At 36.4% G+C, this 27,994-nt stretch overlaps 1 long non-coding RNA gene across 1 annotated transcript in view; it reads right to left on the bottom strand.

Annotated features, from left to right (window-relative positions):
* The window catches only part of LOC124108831 (uncharacterized), a 33,900-nt gene extending 5,910 nt beyond the window's left edge, over positions 1 to 27,990 (bottom strand). The window contains exon 1 of the long non-coding RNA XR_006856788.2: positions 467 to 27,990. This is a non-coding gene — a long non-coding RNA (uncharacterized LOC124108831). The remainder of the gene's footprint in view (positions 1 to 466) is intronic.
* Positions 27,991 to 27,994: the final 4 nt, after the last annotated feature.

Consider the following 27,994-nt stretch of genomic DNA (forward strand, 5'->3'; position numbering starts at 1 on the left):
TGGTTCATCAAGTATAGAGCACTGGATCAAAATCAATGCCAAATACAATGCAGACTAGTTAACAAAATACATCCAGAATCAAAAAGATTTAATTAAATAAAGTTTCCTCCAAAAGCCTATTCTTTTTTAAAAAAAATATTACTAACGCTGATATTCACAACTAAGAGGTAGATACAGGTTGTGTCATTTTTAGAAGATATGTGCTACATATTTGAAAATAATAATTTTGTGTGGCCTTTTCAGATCCATTTTGCAGAGAACACTGAATGCTAGTAATTATCTGATTTACCAGATGATTCAGCAGATATTGGAGAAGTCCTATGAGCATTTTATATGAGGAATGCTTAAAGGGAAAAGACAGGGTAATGCAATAATTCATACCCTACCCTCCTCTTCCTATTTGCTTCCATACTTAAAAAGAGAAAAAACTTAACTTTTTAAGTTATTGAGTAATTTCTCTACTTACAATTTGAAAGCTTAAAGGAAGATTATCCTCTGCCCTGTTAGGGAAGCTACCACTGTTGAAACATGGCTCCTTTCTTTAATTTCTCTGTTGTATCCAGTGAACCATGGCTTCCACCAGATTACTGATAAGATGCACCCCTTCAGCACTATTTTCTTCAAAAATTCCAAAAAATTTTCTGCAAATCAAATTTTCAGCAAATCAAATTTTCTGTAAAAATCTAGCTTAATTATTAATTATGCAACAACTAGAAAACAGAATAAGTATTATGGCTACCTTAGTAGTTAAGGTTAAATTATGAAACATGCTGTCAATAAAGTGTACTGGAGAAAATTCAGGGCCCTCTTATAATTTTCTTGCTCTAAAAGATGAATTTTTTTCTTTTATATTCCAAACCTTCAGTAGTAAAACTAGCAACATTCAAAGTCTAGAATTTTTCAAATTGTTTTAACTAACTTTAAATTATTTGAAGTTAATCATTTGCTTTCCTTTATAAGTAATTGATTGAAAACCAGCAGCAAATCTAGTATATCTCAGACACGTAAAGGACAGGAGAGAGTTAGTTACACCAGCTCTAATCAGTACACAAACACAAAGAATGAGAACCAGTTAATCAACGCAACTAAAAAATGGTACAACTAATACTCACTTATCTTTCCAAAGCTGGAACACAATCCACTTAATGTCTCATTTTTTTATAAGAGTTTTCTAAAAAAGGCTGGGGGTGAGAGCTGATTATGAATAAGGAGCTAGAATGTCCTATTTTTCAAGTAGAGTATTATGGAAAAATTTGTGGTCCAATCAAGAACATAACTGTGGGGGAAAAATAACATTCACTGAATGTGTTGGGATTGCTTTTGGGAACAGACAATTTAACAGGATGTGCTTAAAGCTACTCCCTAACTGATAGAAGCCAGATGTGTGTCTGCCTTACATCTGGTGGGTTGCGAAAAAGTAAGATTTTAGTTATACACACACACACATAAATGTGTTTGTGTGTGTGTATGCATTATTATAATGAAGAAATGATATTTCTCAGAAATGAGCAAAGATAACATTATGGCCATTGGAGGGCTAAAGATTTAGGGAGGGCCCCAGGTATTAATGTCACATTCTATATACACTTTTCATTCATATACAAAAACTGACACAATGAGGAAAAAATGGCTACTGCAAAAATATATTCAATTCACTTGTGCTAAAACATTATCATAGGATTCCTGAGAATAATTACTGGAAAAATCACAGACACTTTTACAGTTTAAAAAAAAGCAATACAGGAATGACTAAGAAAAGGAAATCATATCAGTGAGGCTTTTCAAAGTGTCTTTTCAGCAGCAAGATTGTGTACATAGACGTACAAGTGTGGATGCAGATATATGTCATGTACAATTTTAATATTGATGCAATTCTTTCTATGGAAGAAAAATATCAAAAGTATAATGCAACATAATTGTTTTTAATTTAGGAATTTGCATGAGATACAACTCAATATCTGCATCAGCAATCAGAAATGATCCCCAGGCTTCAACTTCCAAGGTACAGAGGAATGGGCAGAGTTAAGTTTTGATGCCCTGCTTACCTCAGCGGATCCTTGTCTTTCCTGCCGAAGGTCCTCACACTCTTCCCTCTGCCTATCTCACTCCTGTGCTTCACATTCCCCTGCCCCACACACTGTAGTACCTATCAGGTTTGTTCCTCTTCGAAGAGCCCTCATTAACACAGTTATACTACTTTACTCACTCTAAACTCCCTTTGCACATATTCTCTATAGGAATGAGAAAGAAGAAATCTACCCCAGCACTATAACAATGCAAGATGAACTGCAAATGGCTAATGACCTTATGCCTTCAAGGAGATCTAAAATTTTAGCTGAATATCATACAGTTTTTAATTAGAAAGTGTGGGAGATATTTATGAGGAGGATTCCCATTATACAACCCTTTGCCTGAAACAGGCCAAAATTAAACTATTTCCTATTTTCCCAAATTTATAGAAACACAGTGAAAAGCAGGGAGGAGAGGAAAAGCAACTACTTTTTAAAAATAAATAGTATATATTTAATCCTCAGGAAAATGGCAGTGATAGATATTATTATCTCCTGTTAATAAGTGATTAAGGTAACACCAAGAAGGCTTAGTTATATCAAGGAAACTGACTCAGGTCACCAACATACTAATAATTCCATTAGTTTAACACTTGATGTGCATCTAGTCTATGCCAAGCATGGTGCTAAATGTCTACTTGCAGTAGGTTCCCAAGTGGGAGTTGGGATAAGTGTAAATTCTTGACACAGCATATATTTCCACACAGTTTGGTAAATTCTGATCAAGTTTTGCACAAGTATAATAAGAGCAAACACAGCATTGTGATTGATTATGACACTGACTTCCATTCTCCCTGAATTCACACCCTAGCCATGTGACACTGCACCTGCTAAATCTGGAGTTTGCTGTGTCACTTGCCTTAGTCAACTTGTGCTGTTGAGAGCTATGATGCAAGCATTATCTCAATAAGGCTGTGATGCAGTGGTTTAGAGCACAGCTGCACGACAGAACACATTTCTCATTCCAGTCCTTGCGCGTGCTTGCAAACTGTATAATCAGCTAATTACTAAATTTATTCAAACCTTAATTTTCTACCTATCAAATGGAGACATATACTGCCTGTCTCATAGAGGGCTGCTTGAGAATCAAATGAAACAATATAGTTAAGATTTTTTTAAAAAATAATGTTCGCACAAATTTGCTACAGCAGCTATAACATAGATCTTAATAAAACCTAACATACACCCCTTCTATCACCTCCTAGTATTTTGAATGTTCAATAAATGTTATCAAATAAATGATAATGACCATTATTATGGACTGAATGTTGGTGCCTCTCCATTCACATGCTGAAGCCCTAACCCCCAGTGCAGCTATATTTTGAGATAGGGACTCTGAGGAAGTAATTAAGGTTAAAAAAAAAAAAGGCGATAAAGGGTTGGGTGTCGTGGCACATGTTCGTAATTCCAGTGGCTCGGGAGGCTGAGGCAGAAGGATCTCAAAGCCAGCTTCAGCAAAAGTGAGGCCCTCAGCAACTCAGTGAGACCTGGTCTCTAAATAAAATACAAAATAGGGCTGGGGATGTGGCTCAGTGGTCAAGTGCCCCTGAGTTCAATCCCTGGTAAACACCCCCACACACACACCAAAGAAAAGGCGATAAAGGGCAGAGACCTGACCCAACAGAATTATAAAGAGACACCAGTGAACTTATAAAAAAAAAAGAGCTCTCTTTTGTCTCTCTCTCTCTCCACAGATTGGAACTGCAGAGAAGCCATGTGAAGACATGACAGGACAGTGGTGAACTGTAAGCCAAGAAAAGAGCCCTCATCAGAAACCAAACCAGCTGGAACCTTGATCTGGGACTTCCAGCCTTCAGAACTGTGACAAAAGAAATTAATATTGTCTAAGCCATTTTTCTTTTACGGCAGTTCAAACAGACTAATGCGATGAGAATGATGACGAGGCTGAAGGCCTTCTTCCAACAAAGAAACAAACCAAGGAATGCTATGTTACATTTATTTACTGGAAGTTTTTGGGGGAGTTTTGTTTTTCAAATTTTCCCTGCGAGTCACTTTGGTGTTGCTGATGTAGGCATATTGGCAAACTGAACCCAATCACTGTTTGCTTTTATGGAGGCTTTTGTTCTATTAAAATCTAATGCCCTGAGCCACTAATGCTGACACAGCAGCTTCTGGATCCAAAGACTACCAAACTTCCAAGCAGAGATGGATTCCACTGGGGGTTCCAGGAGGGAATATGGCCTGACCAGGGAAGGGAGACTAGGAATGGTCAGAGAAAAGAGGCTACTAACACTCGGGTGAGGCATGGAGGGTGGGCAGTCTGCAGAAGAGAACAGAAGTGCTAACAAGAGCTGCCCTTTGTTTCTACACTCTGCAGGCTTCATGCTAGGGGTTTATATATGTTATTACTGGATTGTTTCCAAGCCTCCCAAAGCCCTGCAAGGCAAACATCATCATTCCCATTTTAGTCTCTTTATAAAGAATGTGCAGAACTGACACTTCATAACCCAAATCTGATTCATGAAAAGGAATTCTGCTTTGTTTAAACACAAAATCACCTCATGTTCTTCCTTTGCACCTTCTCCAGTTATGCTTCACTTTTACTAGAGGTATCTCGGGGCTAAAATGCTTTCATTTTAATACCCATCAAGGAAAGATAAATATTTAACACACATGAAGTAAGAGTGAGGATACATGTGTTCATTTTTAGATTTTTCTTTTAAATAACTCAAGGTGCCCTGGAAATACTTCTTCAAGTGTATACATCATTTCTTGGTAAATACCAATACCAGATTCAAGAACAAAAGAGAGGAAACGAGGATGCTGAAAGAAATCCTGAAGAGCCAGTCACAAGCCCGGCGCAGTGAAGAGAAGGCAACTATGACAGAGTAACAGGACTTGGCAGGGAGCCGAAGGGGCTGCCCTCTGGACCATGGTAGCAGTACCATGGCATGGACTTCACTGTCCCTTTATGCAAATCTCTCTACAGCATCTAGTAATATGATATAACCACAAAAGAAAAGCACTTCTTCCCACAGTTGGCAAGAAAGTCTCCGCCTCAGGATTTTTAGTTTTCACAGAACTGGGTTTATAACTACAAATCTGTTTAATTTTTATTACAGTAAAAAGCCATTCACATAGTCTTAAGTTTATTTTTCTGCTGGTATTGAGAGAGATTATCTTTCTCTAAAGCCTTGTGTCTTAATTATGGTGTCGGCCTGAGATGGTCTCTCTGAAACCCAAGAAGCACAAAAATCACAACAATTTCATTTCCCGACAACAGCCATTAATGGGTACAATTATCACATGACGTTCTAAGGCAAATAAACACGTTACACTTTTAAGACCAAAATGTAGGAAGAACTTTTCCTAATTCATTTACATTAGTTTTCTTTTCTAGAGCTGTAACTTCTATTGGACTTTGAGGAAAAAAAATACTTTAAAGGGATGGAAAATGTTTTAGCTAGAAATAAGGATCGAGAATGCTTTAGGTAGGTAACTTCAGTGTTGGGTAGCCATAGGAAAATGCAAACGTACTATTTACTATATTGCCAAATGTTTATTACAAGGAAAAAGAGACCCGATATAAAGAAACAGAGTGGACCATATTTGGAAGAAGAAAATGATTGATAAAGCATTTTTCAAATATAATGAGATAGTCAGCCTAAAACTAAAAATGCAGAGGCTTCACTAGGGGTACAGCTCAGTTGGATAGAGGTTGCCTGGCATGCATGAAACTATGGGTTCAATCCCTCCACTAGAAAAAAAAAAAGCAAAGCATAGATTTTATTAATGTTTGTGAAGAGAATGTAAACCAAAATAAATGTGGTTTATTTCTCATTCATTTAAACCATTGGGTAACAAATTACAGAAATGTCTTCGTATAAATTATAATTGCATATCTATACCTTAACAATATTTATTTATTATATGGGAGAAATGAACATCCTTAAAAATACTACTCTCTTTATGCACCTAAATCCTTCTAAAATTTTATTCTATAACTTAAGATAATTCTACTGAACCATTTCAGAAACACTAAAAGTATAACCACCTGCAGTTAAAATTTATGTTGTATGTTTATCCCAATAAACTTATTTTTTGTATGTGCAAAAAAAAGAAGGCATTGTAACTGCTTAACTGCTTATATATGATAGGATATCGATGAGTGAGTGACTCTTGGGAAAACATAACTCTACCTCCAAGCACTTATTATATGCACAGATATTTGCTTTTCACTGGAGTTTTATTACTCAGTTTATTTCTGATTTACAAAGTATCTTAAAAACAACATAATTATGAGCAATTTAGTCCCAATTTCCATGTCACAAAATCAGACTCCAATCTTCTTCCTGATGAGTAGCTTACATTTCATTTCCCCTGGATTTCACAATCTGTGTGGGAACTGCTAGAAGTATCAGCTGCTGCCTGGGTCCGACCTAAGCAAACCTCCTTTCTGGGAACTAGTGCTTGCTGCCACCAGAACAGACATTCTCAGCCCTTGTTGTTCACTGGAATCCTCTGAGCTTCTGAAAACTACTGAAGCCTATCCACCCAGTGCACAGCGAACAATGCAGGCTCTCTGGAGATAGGGCCGGAGCACTGATTTGTTTATGAAGTGTAGTTAGGATTATAAAGTGTGGTTAGGATATAGAACACAGACACAAGGCTCAGAAGCAGACAGAGGGTTATATCACAGCTCACTGTTGTTATCAAGCTGCTAAGACCATAGTGTGAAGCGGAGACTGTGTGAGAAGCCTTCATGACAAACTTACAACTACTGGAGGAGGCTCTGTCCAGAGACAGAGAATATAATCCACAGGCAGAGACTTTGTCACCAGGAGGCTGTGTGCCTAGGCAAATCCTCTAAGTCCCCAGGGTACAGAATAAGAGGAGAAGGGAGGATGGGAGTCTCACTCCTACCCACCACAGCAGCTGTACTTTTGTTTGCTTTATATGTTGGGCTTCTGCATAAAATTTCATTTCATGAAAGAACTCTGTGACTAAAAACAGTTGGAATATTGCTGACAGAGATGTTCTTTAAGGTCTCTTCTGAGATAATTTTATAACATCCATGAATCTAGGAGTTGGCCCACTGTCCTGTGTAGAAAGAACTGAGAATCCGCCCCTTCTCTGAAGATGTATACCCACTCTTCCCGCTGCTGAACTCTGGGGGCAGGAGGGGTTAACCAAGGTGCTTCTACATCCCCAGGTGCCTCATACCCCTGTGATTCTTCCCTCCCACCACTGACGCAGAGTGCACTCCCTCATAAGTCAATTCAGATGATCTATAAATATAATCAACTGATATCCTGATTATAGCCTACATTTGAGGATCTAAAATTTTCTAGAAACAAATTTTCATTATGGAATAGTGGCTGAATGTGTGCCAGCTCTCCTCTGGGCTTACCCTTCCAAATTAATTCTCCACCCGGAGAGGCTGATCTATAGATACAGGTTTCCCAGTGGTCTTCCTGTGGTGGCCAGCAAAGAAGAGCCCTGATAGGAGGCCAGAGGGAAGAGGGAAGAGGAGGCTGGGATCTCCATCTCCTGGGCTTGTTCTCCATAGGGCTGTCACTGCTTGACTGTGACCCTTCATCAAAAGTCATAGCTCTTTTCAAAGTGGCTCTCTCCTGGCAGTTTCTAGTAACCACTCAACTTTACACTTTGGGGTTAAAATGGTCTCTATTCTCATCTGCCCTGTGGGTTCCTTCTCCTTTCCTTTTTAAATAGTACCTTTAGTGAGTCTCCATGAATTATCGAAACTCAAGGGAGCAGTTCCTGATAGGATCCTGACACGTTTGTTGGTCAAAGATTTTTACAAGTCGGGCTTCAAAAAAAGAGAAATATCTGTGGAGTATCAGGGTGTTGTTAACTATTTTGAACAGATAAATCACCATCAGGACTAATCAAAATATATGCCATTTGTGCTACCTGCTCCTGTGCCTGGCACAAACCCCTTCACTACTAGACTACTAATTCATCAGTTCAGAAGGAGATGCAGAAGACTCAGGCAGTGACTATTTTATAATTAGTATGAAAATATTTTAATATTTTAAACTAGTGTAGTTAAACCAGTTGAATTCTAAATCCTTTACAGAATGATGTTCATACAGAATAATTTATAACAACAACCCAAACTAGAAAAACTTACATTTTAACCAATACATTATATGGTAGGTTCATATGATGAAGCATTAAAATATATCTTAGATGAATATTTACTGATACATGATGGTATAAGCTACTTATCAAAAGGCAAAACAGTTACAAAATAGCATAAGCTGTAACATCCCCACTGTACTTAAATAAATATGTATATGTATATATTTAAGTAAAAAGACTGAGGAAATATATCAAAATATTATTAATGTTTATCTCTGAGGGGTGAAATAATAAATTATTTCAATGTTCTTCATTAAAAATGTACAGTAGCCCCCACCACCTCCCTGTTAATCTGTGGAGGATATGTTTGAAGACTACTAATGGGGTCATATATACTATGTTTTCACATACCTACAATAGAGTCTTACTTTATAAATCAGGCACAGAAAGAGGGTAACAACAACTGAAAAATAAAATAGGATAATTGTAATTATATTCTATAATGAAAGTTATTTAAAACTCATTAATTGTTTCTGGAATATTCCATTTAATATTTTCAGGACTGTAGTTGACCACAGGTAACTGGAACTACAAAAAGTGAAACCATGGATAAGAGAACTACTATATGTATCTTCCAAAATTTCTTCATTTAACTGATTGACATTGTAGGAAAAAAAACAAGATAATATTACTCTTTAAAAATGGAGTGTTTTTTAAAAAAGCTGCTCCATTACATTTAACTAAATCTTAAAGACCTTTGAGTGACTGGGGTGAGCATTTTTACTTCATTTTATCTCAATAAAAATTCAATATGCAACCTTTACATACTAGGAAATAGAGAACAGAGATGAACTCGATACAGTTCAGCACTGATGAACTACCAGCATATAAAAAATAATGCATCACTATGATACAAGCTATAATAGAAGCATGTAAAGATGAGGAAAAAGACAGGGAAAGCATTCATGAATTTTATCCCGAAGGAGGTCAGAGAGAGCTTCAGAGGAACTGAGGACTGCATAAAAGACTAATGAATATAGAATAGGGACAACTAGATGTGGGAAGGCAGCGTGGATAAAGGGAAAAGATTTAATCAGTGCACACTACACAGGTACTAAAATGTCACACAGAATCCCATTAATATGTATGATTAATGTTAATCAAAAATTTTAAATATATATTTAAAAAAAAAACAAAGTAGATCTCTAGGAGACATCACCCCCATGCCAACATGCTCAGGCATAAAACAGTCAGGAACTAAACAGTTGTCTTTTTCTGCAGCAAGAACTTGCAAGGATCTTGACTTTGAAAATAATACACATTTGTGAAAAACATGTTTTTTGTTTGCTTTCTGAGGCCATATTACAAATTAGAAAAGTGAGGCTTGGGTAAGTAAAGGCTCCCTTAGACATTCCTTGAATTACATCCTCATGGATGGTTATTTACTTTGTCTACATATTATGTATACATGCAATATTTCTCCTTTTACTGTATTATATCAGTTGCTCTCATTACATAGAAGGGGTTATGAATTACTAGAGTCCAGGGTTTTGAATTTATCCACTGGAGCACTTCCTCATTGCCACAAGGGTTAAAAATTAACTCACCACTGATAACTGTCTGTGGTATGTGTGGGGGAGGGGAGGATTTATGAGATATGGCATAAATGTGAGTAGATGGGGGAACAGTTCATCAGGAAATAATATATGTCATTTTAGAATAACCACCTTAAAAGAGAAACCTTCAACAAAAGCAAATTTTTCAGAAATTCAGCAGGGAAATTATTTTGAAATTGTAGTTATGTTATCAACCTTTAAGTACCTGTACTTTTATTTTGAAAATGTTTTTGAATGCTAACTATTTCAGGCCTTTTATTTTTTATTTGGATGGGTTGATTTCTGGGCTTATTATTAATACTTTTTTGCTACTTCTCCAATTAAGTATGGGAAAAGTATTGGGCCCAAATTGACTAAACATTCACATCTTCTAAATGTTGATTGCAGATGTCAGGTCAGACATTACTCTATAGCCTCAAGAAAAAAAGCAGCAATCAAATTAAACCCAGTCCGTTTCACTCACCACTAAGGGATTTTATTTGGCCATGAATTTATTTGGCAAAGACAATAAATTCAGCTTTTCATCAGCATGAACCAAATTACTTTCTTAGATGCACATTACTTTACTCCACTTAGATCTCTGTTCTTTGAAGCTCAGGCGTACCATTAAGATTCTTTTAATAATTCTATTATAGGTCAATTAAAGCTCAATCTTATACAACATGACTTCAATGGGCTATTCACTATGAAAAAGCAAGCTGACTTGGATTCCTTTAAAGTTTTAAAAAGTTAATTAATATTCACCAAACACTTTGAAGATAAAATGTTGTCAAGAGTAATAATTATTTTTAAAAAATAAAACTACAGGCAGCTGCCATTCTATAATTTTTTTGTGATCTTTGGCTTTGTTTTAAGGAGTTTTTCTTCCAGTGCTGGGGACACCACAGCCTTGTGCATGATAGGCAAGTACTCTACCACTGAGCTATATCCCCAGCCTTTTAGTTTTGTTTTTTAATCCCACCAATGTCAGGAGGCCATTCAGATGTAAGAATACAGTCTGTATTTTCAAGTAAATGCAAAGTCAAGCTAAGGAACAAACAAAAATGCACTATTCGCACCACATTTTGCTCTTCAAACTTTCGGCCCTAAGCACATATAAAAGCACTATTCTAAGCATGAAGGAAACACTACACTAGAAGTTTCAACTCTGAATCTCAAGGATGTGATCAATTCCTATAGCTGAAAAACCAGACAACATGGTCTGTGCTCCCTGAAGACTCCCTGTCCTTGGAGACCACACTCTGCTCCCCCAAAACAACCAAGCACTGGAAATTGGTTCATTTACTCTAAATGTGAAATCATCAAGAACCATGATTTAGATTGACAATGGAGATGTGACCCATTATATAATTTGCTTAAACAATTTACAAGACTTTATAATGGTGATCTCTCAAAAGACAGATTCCTAGTGAAACCAATAGTGAAAATTGAGCCTAAGAACAGGAAAGCCTAGAGATTCCTGTACTGGAAATTTTTAACTATGGTGAGGTTTTCCACCCCACCCCCACTCTGCCCCCCAAAACTCACAAGCCTTCACACTGTGAGGCCTTCCAGACAGCTTTTTTTTTTTTTTTTTTTTTGGTACCCTGGGATCAGGTCACTTAGAGAAGTGAGCAGCATTATTGAGACTGAGCACATCAGAAAACGTCTGCCCCTAGAAAAGCACTTAAAGGGCTTGGCTCTTGGAGAATATGACATTCAGTTCGCCAAACCCTTGACAGCTTTTCAACTTAATAACTTGATTAGCATAAAATGCCCACTGGCAAGAATAAAAACTAAAAACCAAATTGTTTAAATTTTCCCTCACTTTGATGCTGAGTGACAATTTTTTTTTTTTTTTTTGTATCAGGGATTAAACCCAGGTGTGCTAACCAATTAGCAACATCACCAGCCCCCACTTTTAAAAAAATTTTATTTCAGACTGGGTCTCACTAAGTTGGTCAGAGCCTAGGTGATTTGCTGAGGCTGGTTTTAAATTTGTGATCCGCTTGCCTTAGCCTCTTGAGTCATTGTGATTATAGGCATGGGCTACTCCCCTCAGCTGACAAAAATGTTTTTAAAAAAGTTTTAGAGGATGGTCAATAGATGTTAAGATAAGACATTTTAATTCTTATGTGGATCTATTTTAAATATAATTTTATTTTTGTATATTAGTATCTATTTAGTCTTTCTTTACATTGTATAGAGATTTCCTAAAATTATAAATAAGTGTTCAAAAATTCAATAAAATCACAGTGATTATAACAAGCAATCTGAAAAGTGTAATATGAACAGCACAAAAGCTGAATGGAGCTGACTAGGGGAATAACATTTTTAAAAAGACATTTATTTCTATAGTACTCAAAGTTGCAGTATTTTGCAAGTAAATCTGTAAAAAAAACAAAATGTAAGTATTAAAGATCAAACTTCTAAATCATTTAATCTTACAAGGTAAAATTAAAGTAATTCATAAATTTAATATAAAGCACTGCAAATTTGAAATTGATAAAAAGATTCCAAAGTCCAGGAAAACAATAAAACACCTGACTTGTGTGCTGTTGGAATAACATTTGTCTTTTCTCTTAATTAGTAGCTCCTAGAATTTTAATTGTGGTGACAATTTGCCAATATTCAGGATGGCAATTTCAAGTCCTTCCATGAAGTTAACATTCCTCTAGATTTTTTTTATACAAAGTCCAGCAAAGCTATAAATTGTTGGTCACATTATTGCCAATCTACAGAGAAGCAGAATAGAAAACACACACCAAAGTCACAGAGAGGGTAGTAAACTTGGAATGGCGAGAGAAACCATAGTTTGGTGTATTTCATTTGGGCAAACAAGGTCAGCTCTGGTTTGGTTTTCCCAGTAATTTAAATGAATAAATGCTTTTTTAAAGTGCCCATTCACTGAGGTGCACTTTTCTGAGAGTTTTTATAAAGTACATGTCATAACAGGTACATGTTTGGATAAAGATAACATCATTTTGTGTTCACATGCAAGTATGGCTTGTCACTAAGCACTTGCTGTATTTTTTTTGAAAACGAAGTCCTGCTTTCAGCAAATCTCAAGGAAACAAAGGAGGGCTCCCTTCCTATAGCTACTAATTTTAGGAGATAGGGACTGAAGAGCTGGGGATGGGACAGCTATTTTCGTTCTAATTGTAGCTGTAGTTAACCATCCAAACCAACTGGAAGCTCAAAAGTCTTCCAACAAAGTGGAAGAAAACTAAAGCAGAGCCAAACTGTGGATCACAATTCAATTGAAGGGAGAATCACAGATTCTTAGGATGTGAAAGTTTGGATGGAATCCTTATTCAACTAGTCCAGATAGTCTAATGGCATCACTTAACCAATTAAGAGAAGTAAAAATAAGTTTTCCACTAGGCCCTTTAACCTACAAGAAATACTAAGTCTACATTACACATGCATGATGCACAACCACTGATCTGGATCATGGTATAAAATGCAATGGACAGTAATGTGGAAGGGATGACCTTGGTGAGCTTGTTGTCCCATGTTCCCTGCAACAAGACAAAACAAGTAGCCACAGGCACACAGGGAGGGTGTGACAGACTTCATTACTTTACAATCGAAGATCATTTTGGAAAGTTTCTGGTATGTTTTCCAACTTCAACTTGCCCATGTTTCCATATGTGCTCACATAGAAATTGTTTATGCTTTAAAAATACACTGTAAATCTGTGTTTTCCAATAGAGTGGAGTGTTGGAGAGAAATAACCATTTGACCACTCATATGAGCTTTTTGTCAATCTTGATAATCACCCTGTGAACTGTGATTATATATATGTATTTGGTGTGTGTAGAAGATTAGGTTTCCAAGAGATGACATGATCTGCTGAGGGCCAAAGAGCTAGGATGGCAAAAGCAGATTCAAACCTTATTCTTTTTTGCCCCAAATTCAAGGTGCTTTCAATTGACCATGTCTTAAAATTATGTTCAAATTAGTCCTATCCAGTTCTCATCCTGGGACTGCCATGCAAGCCTGTTGCATGACAAAGGTTTTTTGGTTTTTTCCCTAATCACAAAGTATTGACATATGACTTTGAAATGACCATTCTGTGCTTGAAATCAGTCCTTAGATTAGAAGCAAAGTGTTATGATCATCTTTCTTATTGTCTTGCTCCTAGTCCTCTTTCCTTGTCGTTTCCAAATACTCTCCCATGGACATTTCTTTTATCCTTATTATGGGTTTCATTTCTTTCTCTACCCTTTTGAAATAAAATGGAACCAACAGCTGTGAAGTCAACTGGTAAAACAGTGTTTGCAGTTTCTAATTCTTTGCCATGGACATGCTCCCAACATGTGATACCTAGCACCATCTTTATTGCTATGCTTAACTCTGATGCTGTTCCTATAAGGCCTTGCCATGTGATATCACAATTTGGCCTTGCAGCTCTAAAATGGCATGGCCTGTACTGCAAAGCATCACTCTAGTGCCTTCTAAATACTTGGCTATTTTGCCTCCCTCCTTAACTTACCATAAATATAAATATAATTACTAACCACTCTGCATAAACTATGAAGACTCTAATGAAATTAGACTCAAAGAATAAACATATTATGTATTAAAGACTGACTACTAGAACAAATGCGTTATTCTATGTTTTTGATTAACAGGGCCCAGACTATCAAATGTGTCGCATAATGCCAGACATACAAACAGTTTGAATGTAGAGAGAAAGGAGTAGTTTATGTAGTCACTATTCTCATTATTTTTATGGAACTCGTTGTAGGAAATGTATTTTACATCACACTCTGGTACACAATACATACATAACTAAAGCCAAGTTTTACAAGACACTAACCACTATGCATAATACACTTTGATAATTCTCTATTTCCTTCTCTTCTATTTCTGAAATAGCACTGTGGTGACTCAAGAAGTTGATTCATGATATAATAATTTGGGTCAAATCCACCTTTTGAAAGATATTGAACCTAAGGACTACCAAACTCGGTGCCATTTCTGCCTTTATCTCTTGCCCATAGCAGATATGATTAATGGATCTCAGTAATCTTTCCAAGTTCACCTAAGCTTAAGAACCAATTTCAGGGTCACAAAGTTTTCATGGGGCAGGGATAGAGTAGCTAATTTTCGGTATTTTGCTCTCTTTGAATCCCCAGTATTCCAGCACATTGTAGACATTCAAATATCCATTGAAAGTTGAATTAGTCAATGGCCACAAATATCAGAGGGAGAGCTTTGTTTCCACAGGTCCTCTGTGACTCCTCACGCTTCCTCCCTCTGCTACCTTGCTATCTTTAAATATAAAGCTTTCAAAACTCAATGGTTTTGAATACTGTACCTACCCTCCCTGCTCTCCAATCCCCACCTTGTAATACAAGTTACCTGTACTAGGTTACTTGATGATATCTCTGATCCCCTTAAAAAACAATTGGTTCACAACTAAAGAATTGAAAAAAAAAATCAATTGCGAAGTTGAAAGCCCTGAGAAATTGGCCTTGGAAAAGGAAGGAGGTAAACTTGCATGCCAGGACTTGGGCCAAATATCGGTGCATCTATTTTCTCATTTCAACTCTTCAACTATATGATCAGTTTCATCTCATTATCTCATTTTAATAGTGGGGAAACAAACTCTTAAAAAAAAGACATGAGGTCACATAGTAAATGTTTGGCAGGAACGTGATTTAAATCTGGCTGTTTTCACTGCTGTTTTTTAATACCTGAGCTCCTCCTGAAAATGGCATATTAAATTACAAATAAACAATGACCCAAAGCCTCAAATCCATTTGAAGTGTGTGAATTTAATAGGTTATCGCACTGGAAAAATAAAACCCACTAACTTAGTAATATACTTCATCATATAACTTTACCTTTGCTTTGCCAAATCTTTGTGAGTTATTCATTGCTGGGTATGTTTTTCTTGGAAGCTGTTAATCTTGGCTCAGGCCTAAGTTCTTACTGTGGAGTAATTCAGATGTATTAAGTCCTCTATTACACAGAGAAAAAACAAGATTTTGTGTGTGTGTGTGTTTGTGTGTGTGTGTGGGGGGGGTGAGGGTAATGTGTATTTATATGGGTCAAGTCCAAAGGGAAGTATAAAATGGAAACAATACATGAATTGGGGGTGTGTGCTGAAGGTAGTTAAAAGAAGGTGAAAGCAGAATCAACAATTGTGGCCTTCTGGCTCTCACCAGAAGCAGTGTAATGAACTGGTGCGAAAGAGAGTAGCATGGGTCAAGTTTAACTCACATCCGCCTCCACACAAGTGTATACTGCTTGACATAGTCACAGAACCTGCAATGTGTAATTTGCCCAATCATGAGCATGAGTCACTGCAAAAGTTACTAAGAAGGCTCTCAAGAAAGTATATTTCTTTACAGGTTTACAACATCAGTTCTCAACAGAAGCAATTTAGAGGACATGTGGCAATATCTGTAGACATTATTGGTTGACACAAATGGGTAAAAGGCAAGAATCTTACAATGCACAGGGCAGCCTTCCATAACAACAAATTATAAGGTCAAAATGTCAATAGTGCCAATATTGAGAAGGCCTGGTTTACAGTAGCACACTATTACTTGAGCAACAAACTACTACATTTCAGCCTCCTTTCTGGCCCTCAGTTTCCTCATCTGTAAAATGAATGGTACAATAGTTCCTGCTTCAATGGATCTTTATGAGGAATATGAGTCATATACATACATATATACACACATACACACACACATATATATGTATATATATATGAAGTGTTTAAAACAGTGTCTACAACATTGTAAATGTCACTATTGTAAGCATCAACATCATCATCATCAAAGCTCACCACTGTGCAGAGTTGTAGAGACCCACAGTATAACTTCTTATTAGGTGGTGCTAAGGGAAAAAGGGGATTCTGTGGTCAAATAAACAAAAAAATGTGTATTAAAAATCAGACAAGTTTTTTTGTTGTGGAAATTCTCAGAAACTTTAATAGGTAAAATACATAAAATGCAGAATTTTCAAAGCTGATCAAAGAATCCTATGCAGAATCTAGAGGTTAGAATGAACTTTAAAGAAAGGCTGATGAGGTAGAAAGGCTGATGAGGTAGAAAGGCATGGATGAAAATATACAGAACGGAAGCAGCTCAAGTCTACCATTGACCCATTATGAAGCCTGAATGAGTCCCTTCACCTTCCTTGGTTTCAATCACCAACCCAAAACAAAATTGGGCCCTTCCAGGTTAGAAAGGTTTTGATGCTCCTGGTTGTCGCATAAGAACAGCAGACCTCAAGGACATGCATCATCAGATGTAAGGACACCAAGGCCAAGCAAAACGAAGAATGTGACAATTCCCAGGATAAACATAACTCTCAAGTGCCTGTTATTGAGGAAGCTTAAATATCCAACATGGGAAATCAAGATGAACCTGATGTAGGAAATAAATGCTTGCTTAGTTGTTGTGTTCTGCAAATGCAGTCTAATATTTTAAGCAGAAGGCAGAGTTTGCAGAAAAGACTATGAATGCAATAAAAAGTCCCAATGACCTAAAATGTGCACCAGGATAATTTACTCAATTATTTCTTCTTAAGTGCTAAATAAAGTCAGCAGAGAATATGCCAAGATAAGATTGAGAGTTTAAGGAACTAAGACTTATGTGGAGAGAAAGATGCACATATATTAGGCATGCACTGAGCACTCGTACAAAGGTTCAAACAAAGGTCTGTAGGAGTGGAGTAATCTCAGTTATTCTCAGTTTTATACATTAAATGCATAATGACAAAACACAATATTTAAAAATGAAATGTAAACATTTATCTTTTAATTTGGGTTTCTAGATGGGAGCACTTCAGGCAGAGTGGTTCAGGCATCATCTACAGGTATTAGGAAGGTATTGACTCTGTAAGGTGTGCATACTGTTTGTCATTCACTAAGATTGTCACCCTGGTTTGGCCTGAATCCTCCATGCCTGACAAAGATAATACTCTTTTGAGATATAGAATGAAAAGAATATGCATTTTTTTGTCCAGAGCACTGTTTCATTATATTACAATATTCAGCTATTTTTCTTTGCATAACTGGAAACTTTTACTTGGAAAAGTAGTTAGTATGCACATAGGTTACTCTTTAATGCCCTTATCTGGTGAAGCATACCATTCTCATATCAGAATAAGAACTTAAAACAAAAACTCTTTTGAATCCATGGATCCCTCCTCAGATGAAATGCATAAGATAAAATATATCAGATTATAAAGGAAACCAATGATACCAAAATACCTGAATTACAAAACAAAAAGTTTGATGCATTCATATGTGTGTTGCTTTACTAAAAGATTAAATAACAAGATCAAACTAGCAGGCCTAATAATTACTATAATATCAAAGCTGCATTAAACAATTTCTAGCTATCAGCACATGCAATGTAATACGAAAGTGTTTCATTCCTACTGATGAAAAATCATAGGTCCTGTTAAATATGTGTGCAACTTGTTATCTCCTTCATAATTGAAGGCAATGATAAATTTCACTTACAGGTTAGTGAAAATAAAGTGCAGTTTTTTGGTTTTGTATACAAGCTCACAATTCCTGAATTCTGTCTACAGGTTCCCTCACAATCCATGGTCTCCAGACTAGGAATCCCTGAATTTAAATGATGTCCTAAATGCTCAAGAACTTCAACAATTAAAAAAAGATGACTCATCACTTTGTTTAATTCCCTCTTCTCCCTGGAAATAATTCCAAAAAGATCTCTCTGTGTTAGAGTAAAAGTATCCAGGTACAGTTATAAAATATTTTCGTATGTATGAGCTCACTGATCCTCACAACATTCCTGGGAGGGAATATTAGAGCTTAGCATAGCCCCATTTAAAAAATGAGAAAGGTGAAGCAGGGAGCTTTTAGTCCAAATGACACACCCAGAAGTTAAGTTCTGAACTGGGATTTAAATACATGCCGCCTTCAAAGTCCATGCAGAGCTCATGACTCCTGCCTGGTATCTGTAACATGGGGGTGGGAGCTAGAGACAAGTGTGTGCTAAGATTGTTCCCTCCACAGCAACCTACCTCAAGCTGCTGCTCAGTTGGAGAGGCCCTGCTCAGTTGGTAACTGATAAGCAACATTTGCTCATTTCCATTGCTTACTCTCATATATGATTATGCACAAACTAGTGTCATTTTCTAGAATGCCACAGGTGCCAGCAACGCTATTTTTGATGACAAACTGGTCTGTTTTTTTTTCTTCCATTGCTTAAATTTCAACTTTCAATCTGTGCAGTTGCAGAGTTTCATTTTCAGACACAAAAAGAGACAATGGCTTCCTACTTTCAGAATACTTTAGAATATTCTTTTATTAAAAAAAAAATCTCTCTTTCAAAATGTGTAGGTTTGGTTGTCTTTCGTGTTGTTCTGGAATGCTGTTTTACATCACCCTGTCTTTCAACTTGCTTTCCCCATTTGCAAAGCTTTGCTTTCCTGGAATATAACCACTCCACTCTAATGAGTGTCTGAAGAGAAACTCGGATGAAAAAAACTAAAGCTTTCATTGTTTTTACTATTAAAAAGTCACTTTTCCATTATGAAATTTATCTTTTATATTTTTATTTTTTTCTCATGAAAATCTAATTGTTTTTAACATTTTTGCTTTGACATTTGAACTCATTTCAACTCAAATGTACATACATTTAATGCATATATTTAATAGCATATATACTCTTATTTCTTTTTCTTTAATCTTTTTATCTATTTCTTGTAGTCTTTTTTTTTCTTTTCAGTCTGAAAACTGACTTAGTCCATTCTTCAGCCTTCCAACTTTGCTCTTTTATTGGGTGCCTAGGCTGAATTTCAGGCATTGCAAAATGTTAGCTTTGAAAGGGGCCTTTGCAATTATCCTGTTCAGGAGTTCAAGATCTTTAACCTCCACAAGATAAAACTAATCAGTCCTAACTTCCTTTGCCAACTGGGATAGAGAGCAGTGGGAAAGACTGGAATCAGGGGAGAACAGTTCTAACAGGGAAACATAGGTGCAGGTAGTGCTTTACCTTACTATGGAAGTGTGTGTGTGTGTGTGTGTGTGTGTGTGTGTGTGTGTGTGTAAGGGTAGTGCCTTCCCGTGGGGAGTTTCCTTAACTCCCCTACAAGAGGTACAGTGACAACAGGCACTTAAAACTAAGCAAGCAGAACTTTAAAAGAGACTGTGTTTAAGAAACATATGCAGCCATGAAGTGTGTCCTCAGTTCACACACAGACAGCCCAGGTGACTTGTCTAAAACCACAGGATAGTAAACACTAGAGATTCTGTACTGGACCCCAAGACCTTTTCTCTACTACTCTGATGAATTTCTAACCCACTTGAGACTCAGTAAAGCACCATGCCCTCCTTATTCCTTGGCTTTCACTCTTTAATGGAAACAATTACACGGGCCCCTTTCTCATGTGTTGAGAATTATGACTGACTGACTGTGACAGTTGTCTCTTTTTTTTTTTTCATCATCACATCCTAGATTTATTACAACTGACCTGCAGGCAAAAGGATAGAACTATTACATAAACACTTCGATTCCATGTATATATCTTAAATAGAGGAGGAATTCAAACAAGAATACAGGATAAAATATTCCAAAGCTCCAAGAAGCAGTTATGTTACTGAGCTCCATTTTTATAGACAAATAAGGCAATATCCCTGCACATTAGCTTTTTGATAATTTTTATACATTTTTATATGGTACAAGAGAAAAATAATGAGAGCTCATTTCCCTGTGGTCTATTGCCACTGTGTAACTTTTGCTTACTCCAGTATTTCACTTTTTATTTTTAATAGTAAAACCTTTATAATTACCAGGGATGTTTCTTACCAAGAATTTTAGCCCCAAATCTCTCATATGCTCTAATGTTTAAAAGGCTGAGAAAAGCGGGGCCCAGCCAATGTGGTAGGTGATGAAGAGGCATCTTTTCTAGAGACACATTTGACCAGAGGAAGAATGGAAATGGAGTCGCTTGTTGCCTGCTAGAGTAGCGGTTCACCATTCATTTCTTAGAATTCTACCCAAAAAAAAAACCCAAAAGATGAAAAACCCAGTTGTCTCTTAATATCCACGGTTCCAATAGGCTTTATGCCATGTTAAAGGTCAGATGTCATAATAAAAGGGAATTATAATTTAGATAACCATTACAACTAGTAAGGGGGATAGAATGCTTTACATTTCAGAAGAGAAGAAATTGAGTTTCCAGAAGGTCCAAGAACTTGTCCCAGGTTGTATAGTTAGTATTAAATCACCAGGCTTCCTACTATGTTTCCTCTATCCACAGCATACATTAGAGCGCTCATAGGGGAAAAATAACAAAACACACACACACAAAAAAAAAAAAAAAAAAAAACACAACACCTGAAGAGGTAATTTTATTAATTTCCTCTTTCATTTTTTAAGAACTAGTCATTGAACACCTATTATGAGTTAGGTGCCCCAAAGCCTACAACTGTATTTCAATTCCAGTACCGTGGTTTCAAAAAAAAAATAAGCCAAGTCTTAGGAATGATCTTCAGAGAAAATTTATAATTCCTCTAAAATATCAGACTTAGTACTTTAAGACACTATCTGCTGCTTCCTTTGGTCATAAACATCACAACCTATATCATCTGTGTCTTTTGCCAGACTTAGGGATGAAAGGCTTTGAACTAGTTCAGAAAACCTAAGGAAAAAACACATACTATAACTAGGACATTCAAGATGCTGTACAAATGATTTCCAAATAACTTTTTAAAAAAGTCTCACAAACATTCTGCTTAATGACTATGAAGTATTGCCAAGTAATCAAGAGCACAGACAGGAATATAGAAAAGATACATTTGAATCCCAGGGTCATACCATTTACTTGCTATCTGACCTCTTTAATTTTGTGAGGACAGTTTTCACATTCATAAAATAGGAACTATCATGCACTTAGATCACAGGACTACCATGAAGATTATTTGCAGTAACAGAGATAGAGCATGTAGAATAAAGCATGGCACACAGGACATGATCAATGCATATAGCTTTAACTGTTGTTGCTATTGTGGCTCTGGCAGTTAGAAGAGTTGGACACGTATCTTACTTAAATGTTTGATTTTGAAAAAAAGATTTGGATGGTGTTTATTCCCTAGCAGTTTGGGAAAATAATTCTGTTGATTCTAATACTTTCAATAATTTGAACACGTTTTTTGAAATAAGCAGATAATAATGAATTATATAATTTTATTTATTTTTTAATATTTATAGTTAAAATGTTTTAGTTTGACTAATTATAGCTATCTAACACCAAGTAACTTGTGTATTATTCTGAAATTATGTAGCTATTTTATAATTTCTACGTTAGTAAATTTCATCAAGAAAATCCTACAATTATGATTATCTTCAAAAGATTTACTTTTCACATAAATTTACTTTTTAAATTATTCTTGAATGAATTATAATTAGTTTTTCATTTTTATGAGTCTCATTTAAATTAACAATGTGTTAATTTAAAAAAAGAAATTTAGAACATGAGCCTTAATCAGTTATCAAATACATTTATTTTAAAAGGAAACTGAACCTTTCAAATGTTTTCATTACCTTTGTCATTACTTCAGATTTACAGCCACTTCTCCAGAATCTGTAAACCTTTAAGTACCAAAAATTATATTAAAGAGTTTTGCACTGGGGATGTAGCTCAGTGATAGGGCGCTTGCCTACCATGTGCAAGGCCCTTGGTTCTATTTCCAGCACTGCAAAATAAATAAGTAAAAGAGTCTTCAAAAAACAATCCAAATTGGTTAATCTTTTATTTTCTATCTTTCCATTATTTTCCCCTATATTTCTCTTTTTTTTCCTATCAAAATATTTTCAGTTGCTTCTGGTTGAAAAAGTATAACTCCATGAGAAAACTCCTTTGGCTAATATGAGTTAATGTTTAGTAAGATTAATATGTCCTATTAAATTTTCCTTTTATGTAAACTAGAAATTTGTTTTCAGAAGTTACAAAGTTACAATACAATTCTAATTGATTATTAGAAGCAATTAAAATGCTACACTTGGTCTAGGTACCAGTGTCATTTTTTTGTACTTCAGATTACAATCTAAACTACTATTTTTCATGAAGACTACTTAATTTGCAGATATACAGTCATTTAAAAAGTGAATGTTACATTTTTTATTCTTTTTAAATCACCCTAATTCCAAATCCAGAGACAAAAAATTAATAATAAAGCCACCTGGAATTTTATCATTATGAGAATGCTAGCAAACATGCAGCAGTTTCATAAGACTATTAAAGTCAAGATGCAAGCTCAGGTTAGCTTGCTTATTTGATTTTAAAATTCAATCCACTTCCATCCATAATAAAGGAGATCAGTTTTGAGTCATGATAAAGAATATGAAAGGGAAATGTCATATTACCAGTTAGTTCATAACTCACTACAGTTTAAAGCTAGTTCCATCCTAATTTAAAAGGTTTCATTCACTACATGTAGATTTTGCCACAGAAATCATACTTATTGCTTTAGTCCACTGATTCTTATTTAACTTTTTAAAAATTACATCAATGGAGTTGAGATAATCAGTAAAAGGTAGGACCCGAAACTCACAGGGTTATTCAATAATGACTTTATGACTGGAATTTCTACTTGAGCATGCACTGGAATTCAAAAATCTCAGATTATTTTAGTTAGTATGATCTTATCAGTTTGACTTTGAGGGGATATATCCATTGCTTGCATCTAAACCTTGAACTGTAAAGTAGTTTCACCTCAAATGTACAATTATATTGGTCTTGATTGATCATTACATGTCACATTTAAGTCAGAAAATCAGGTGTGCTGCAAGTGTCTGAGGCAAGTCTTTCTGAGTTGATTTCTTTATCTTATTCTATGCATATCTAATTTGCTACTGAGGCCAAAGTCCACCTGAAATTTGACAGAGATAATTTAAGATGTCAGTTGTCAGATAGCATTGCCTATTAGATACAGTTCTTTTTCCTTTTCTGCCACTCTTCTCAGAATCAGAATAACTTCTAAGGAAAGAACTTTAGACTTAAAATACAATGAAGAAAACCCAAAGATATATCTCAGCAGAAGTGGAAGAACTATATATGATCAGTGTTATACCACATGGGTCATTTTAAAATTCACCATTTCGTTTTATTTTTCTCATCATCCAAACTGTAGAGGTTGAAGCAAATCACAAAATAGCATACCAGAGAATGACAACACAATCTATTAATAATTCAAAATAAGTGAAAGCCTAAATGCATTCTTGAGCCCCAGTCTTAAGCCTGTATTCTACCTACCCTGGAGGACTTTTAATCAAATCATACTGTCTTTTGGGTTTTTTTCCCTAATTAAGTTGAAAGCAGTTTGAATAAGGCTACTGCCTGTACACAAATGGCACTAATTTTCCCATTTGGGCATAAGACTTTCAACTTCAGCTGTTATGCCCCTGGCAAGGAAGTGAAGCTGAATTGGACAAGACTGAAAGATTCCGTGGGTTTGATTTGCTATACATCATGAAGTCAGCTTTGCAAATGTCAGACAGGACTGCTCCCTTCTTCTCTAACTCTCAAGAATCAGTAAAAGTGCTATGGTGAAACAGTCTCAGAGCTTCTCTCCTGGTTCTAAATTCACATGGACACAAGCTTATCAGGCAGAACTCTGACCAACGTAAATAGCTTGTTTTACTAATTTTCTCTACAATTCTTCCTCTCTCAGTACCTGACCAATCCTCTAGAAGAGGCAGCACAGATACAGAAATAGAAACTGGGCCACAAATTTCTCAGTATAAATGCCCCCAAGGTCAATATAAATTACATTTTTCCCCTGCTAAAAGTATACATTTTAATTATTATAACTATTATTTTACTCAAAGGACTGGTGCTATTGGTAACATTTTAAAAAAAGCAATCTCTTAAGAGGATATTTCTCTTAAAATGGAAATTAGTTATTTAATTTTTAATATATTTAACTTTTGAATTGGCTTCAGATGTTGAATCATTGGGAATATTGTACTCAGACAATACAGAACAGGTTGTACATTTGATGAAACCATCATTAAGGATGTTCCAATGAGGAACTATTTTATTTTGGGGGAGGGTGTCTGCTGTAGTATATCCAAAACTTACATACTGACTAAAAAGGCAATTATACAACAAAGTAGAAAGTGCTAGGAAATCTAAATCTAAAAGTACATTTTGATCCCAAATTCTTCTTTTTAACCCCCCTACAATGACAAACCAACACACATTTTCAACATAATCACACTTAGAAGTTTTTTCCCCAAACTCTTTCAATAATTTCCTGGACTCATCTCTCACATAAGATGTGAGCGAAAAAAACTTACTTTATACAAATAAGCCATACACATTAGGGCACTTATATTATACTAATGGAATAACTGGTTAACTTTCTATGTATTTATTTGCATTTAAAATGAAGACATAGTTAAAAAGTCCTCGGTGAAAATATAGTTCACAATACAAAGATTAAATTTCACTGTTTAATAGTTAAGATTGACCTACTCAAGATTCAATGAGATTATTTTTTTCCTACTATATAGAAATATGCTTTAACAGAAAATAAATTTTCATTCCTATGAAAATTTTGTAGCTACTTGGGAGATTACTTGTGAGGAAACAGTCATTAAATGCATCAAGAAATTGTTAAAGTATAATTATCAGTTCTTTTGTTATTTATGATTAAAAGAACTATTAAAAACATTCTCTAAGAATTATATTATTACATATATTACATATTCTAAAATGTCTTCAAAAAGTCGTTTTTATCTTAATGCTAGATTTCATCCCTGAAATGTTAATAACCAAGAAATTGCATCTATAGCTTTTTCACAGTTCAAATTTGCTAAGAGACCTCATAATGTTCATATGCTAATGCCACCTGAATATACATAATGAAGGAAAATCAAGGCAATTTTGAAAAATTTAGTGACATCTAATGTCATTAAATGTCAACATCCCAAGCAATTGCATCTTACAAAGACCTATTACTGAAGAAAATAAGGTATTAAAATAAATGAGTTAGATTAAATTAAAGTTTTGGAATTATCCCAAATCAGCACCAAATTTAACTAGAGCTTCAATTTTAAGGCAAACTAAGATAATCTTTTAATCTAAGGGAAAACATGATATACAGTAAACTTCTTTTTTATCCAGTTCAATATTATATACTTGAAGGTTTGAGATTCACAAGTGTGAATGCTCCTTAAAGTTATACAAACACAATATACAAGTTTACCTACCTTTTAATTTTACTTTCTGAAGCATTTTCATAGCTTCTAGAATTATCTAGTTATACACTGTACAAAAAGTTGTCCTTCACTTTTCTTTCCACTCCTACTTTTTAAAAGGATGCTCAAATATAAGACGTTTCATACCTCCCTTCTTAATAACCTATTTAAAAATTCAAAACGAGTCAACCATCCATGTTATCAATTGCTTAATCTTGATACAGACTTTTCAGAACTTTTAAGACTGTAAAATTATAAAATTTCACCCAAAGAATAACTCTTGGGAACTTTTAAAAAATTTCTTGAGTTCTCTCCACAATCATCTATCATGTAAGCAATATTCATATCTACAATAAAGACTTAATATGATATAAATAAAAAAATCAGAAGCTAATAAGTCCATAAGTCAATAATTCTGTAACATAAACACAAATCAAAACTTTCTAACATAGAACCCAAAATTCAATTTAAAGAGATTGGCCAATTTTCAGGAGGCTCCCCACAAGTTAAGGAAAAAAAAAAAAAGGTGGAAGGGGAAGGTTCTTTCCAGCGCACTTAAAACCTGTTGTTTTTACTTTTTTGCTTTACATTCAAAATAAAAGCCTCACCTAAGGATTCACCTTAATTTAAAATAACCAGAATTAGACTTTAAAAATAAGTCGTTAATCCTTCCCTGCAACCAAATACAAAGTTCACAACACATAAAACTAAAGTTGATTTTTAAATCAATTTTTTATCATGGCAATAAATTATAAAGTAAAATATTATTAACTTTTCTGCCCATGAGAAAAACATTTAAGTAGGTAATAAACACTACAGGGGAAAGAAAAGAAATAGTATCATTTCTCCAATTTCACTTCAAAGCTTCCACGATTTCAATAAGGAAGTTGAAAGGCCCGATTCCAGAAACAAGAGGGTCCCCAGGTGACCAGGGAGTCCAGCCACGGCCCAGCTCAAACCTGGGTGCGGGCTCCGAGTGGTCATTCTTGTCCTGCTGCCACTAGTGCGGGGGCAAAACCCTTTCAGAAAGAAGCTCATTTAGAGGTCACTTATGCCCAAGTTTTTCTTGACTTCTCCCCTACCACTGCCGCGCTGTGAAATTTCCGCTGTTTTTTCACGCCTGCCATTGTCTGTCTGTAGGACCCGGGGTTCTCTAGGTGAAGTATTGTTGTAAAAATTAGGATCTATGGAACATCATTTTCCCACTGCACACAGTGAAAACAAACTCTAATCCTAAGAGGTATGGATTTACACGCCTAATTTCCCTTCACTCTTAACTGAGGGGAGCAGAGTAAGTTTTAAAGCGACAGTAATTTAAAACGGCAAATGGGCTCAGAGCGACATCCCTGATTGAGAGCGCTCGCCCCCACCACTCTCATAGACCCACAGGGCTCCTTTTTCGTGGCGTGGTGAAGAAGAGCGAACCTGTGACTCTGGAAATAGCCCCAGGATAACAGCCTGCGATCTGGACAGGAGGAGGTGGTGTTTCGGCCAGGGCCAGGGCCAGGGCCGGGGCCGCGGCTCTCCGAGATGCGCCCGACCCGGCCTCAGCATCCTCGCTCGGTTGCCCACCGGCGCGAGCGGCCCTGGACCCGGGCGCTGACCGCCGAGTACCCAGGCCCCGAAGCTCTTCAACTCCACGAGGGACGCGCCCTCCCGCTCCCAGCGCAGCGGGACCGACGCTCTACCCGCTTACCTGCGGGTCCCGGTAGAAGAGCGAAGGCGGCACCAGCCTCTCCCCCGCGCCCAGGCAGGGGCCGCATCCCGCCCCAGTCCCAGTCCTAGCCGCCTTCTCCCGGATCCGGCCCAGGACCAGGCGCGGTCCCCCAGCCGGCGCGGGCGCAGTGACCGGGGACGCGCGTCTGTCTCCTGCAGGCGCCGGACGTGAAACCTGCGCGTCCCTGGCTGTGCCCCAAGTTGGGCACAGGTCGAAGCTGCTTGCGCTGCTCATCCGGGGAGGCCACCCATGGCCCCCAGCCCCCGAAACCCGGAACCTCGAACCCCAGCCACCAGCTGAGCGGGCGTGAATCCACTAAGCCGTACCTCCGCTCATCCA

This window comes from Marmota monax, unplaced genomic scaffold (assembly GCF_021218885.2).
Source record: "Marmota monax isolate L192 unplaced genomic scaffold, Marmota_monax_Labrador192_F-V1.1 WCK01_AAM20220418_F8-fsc00033, whole genome shotgun sequence".
NCBI classification, from domain to species: domain Eukaryota; kingdom Metazoa; phylum Chordata; class Mammalia; order Rodentia; family Sciuridae; genus Marmota; species Marmota monax.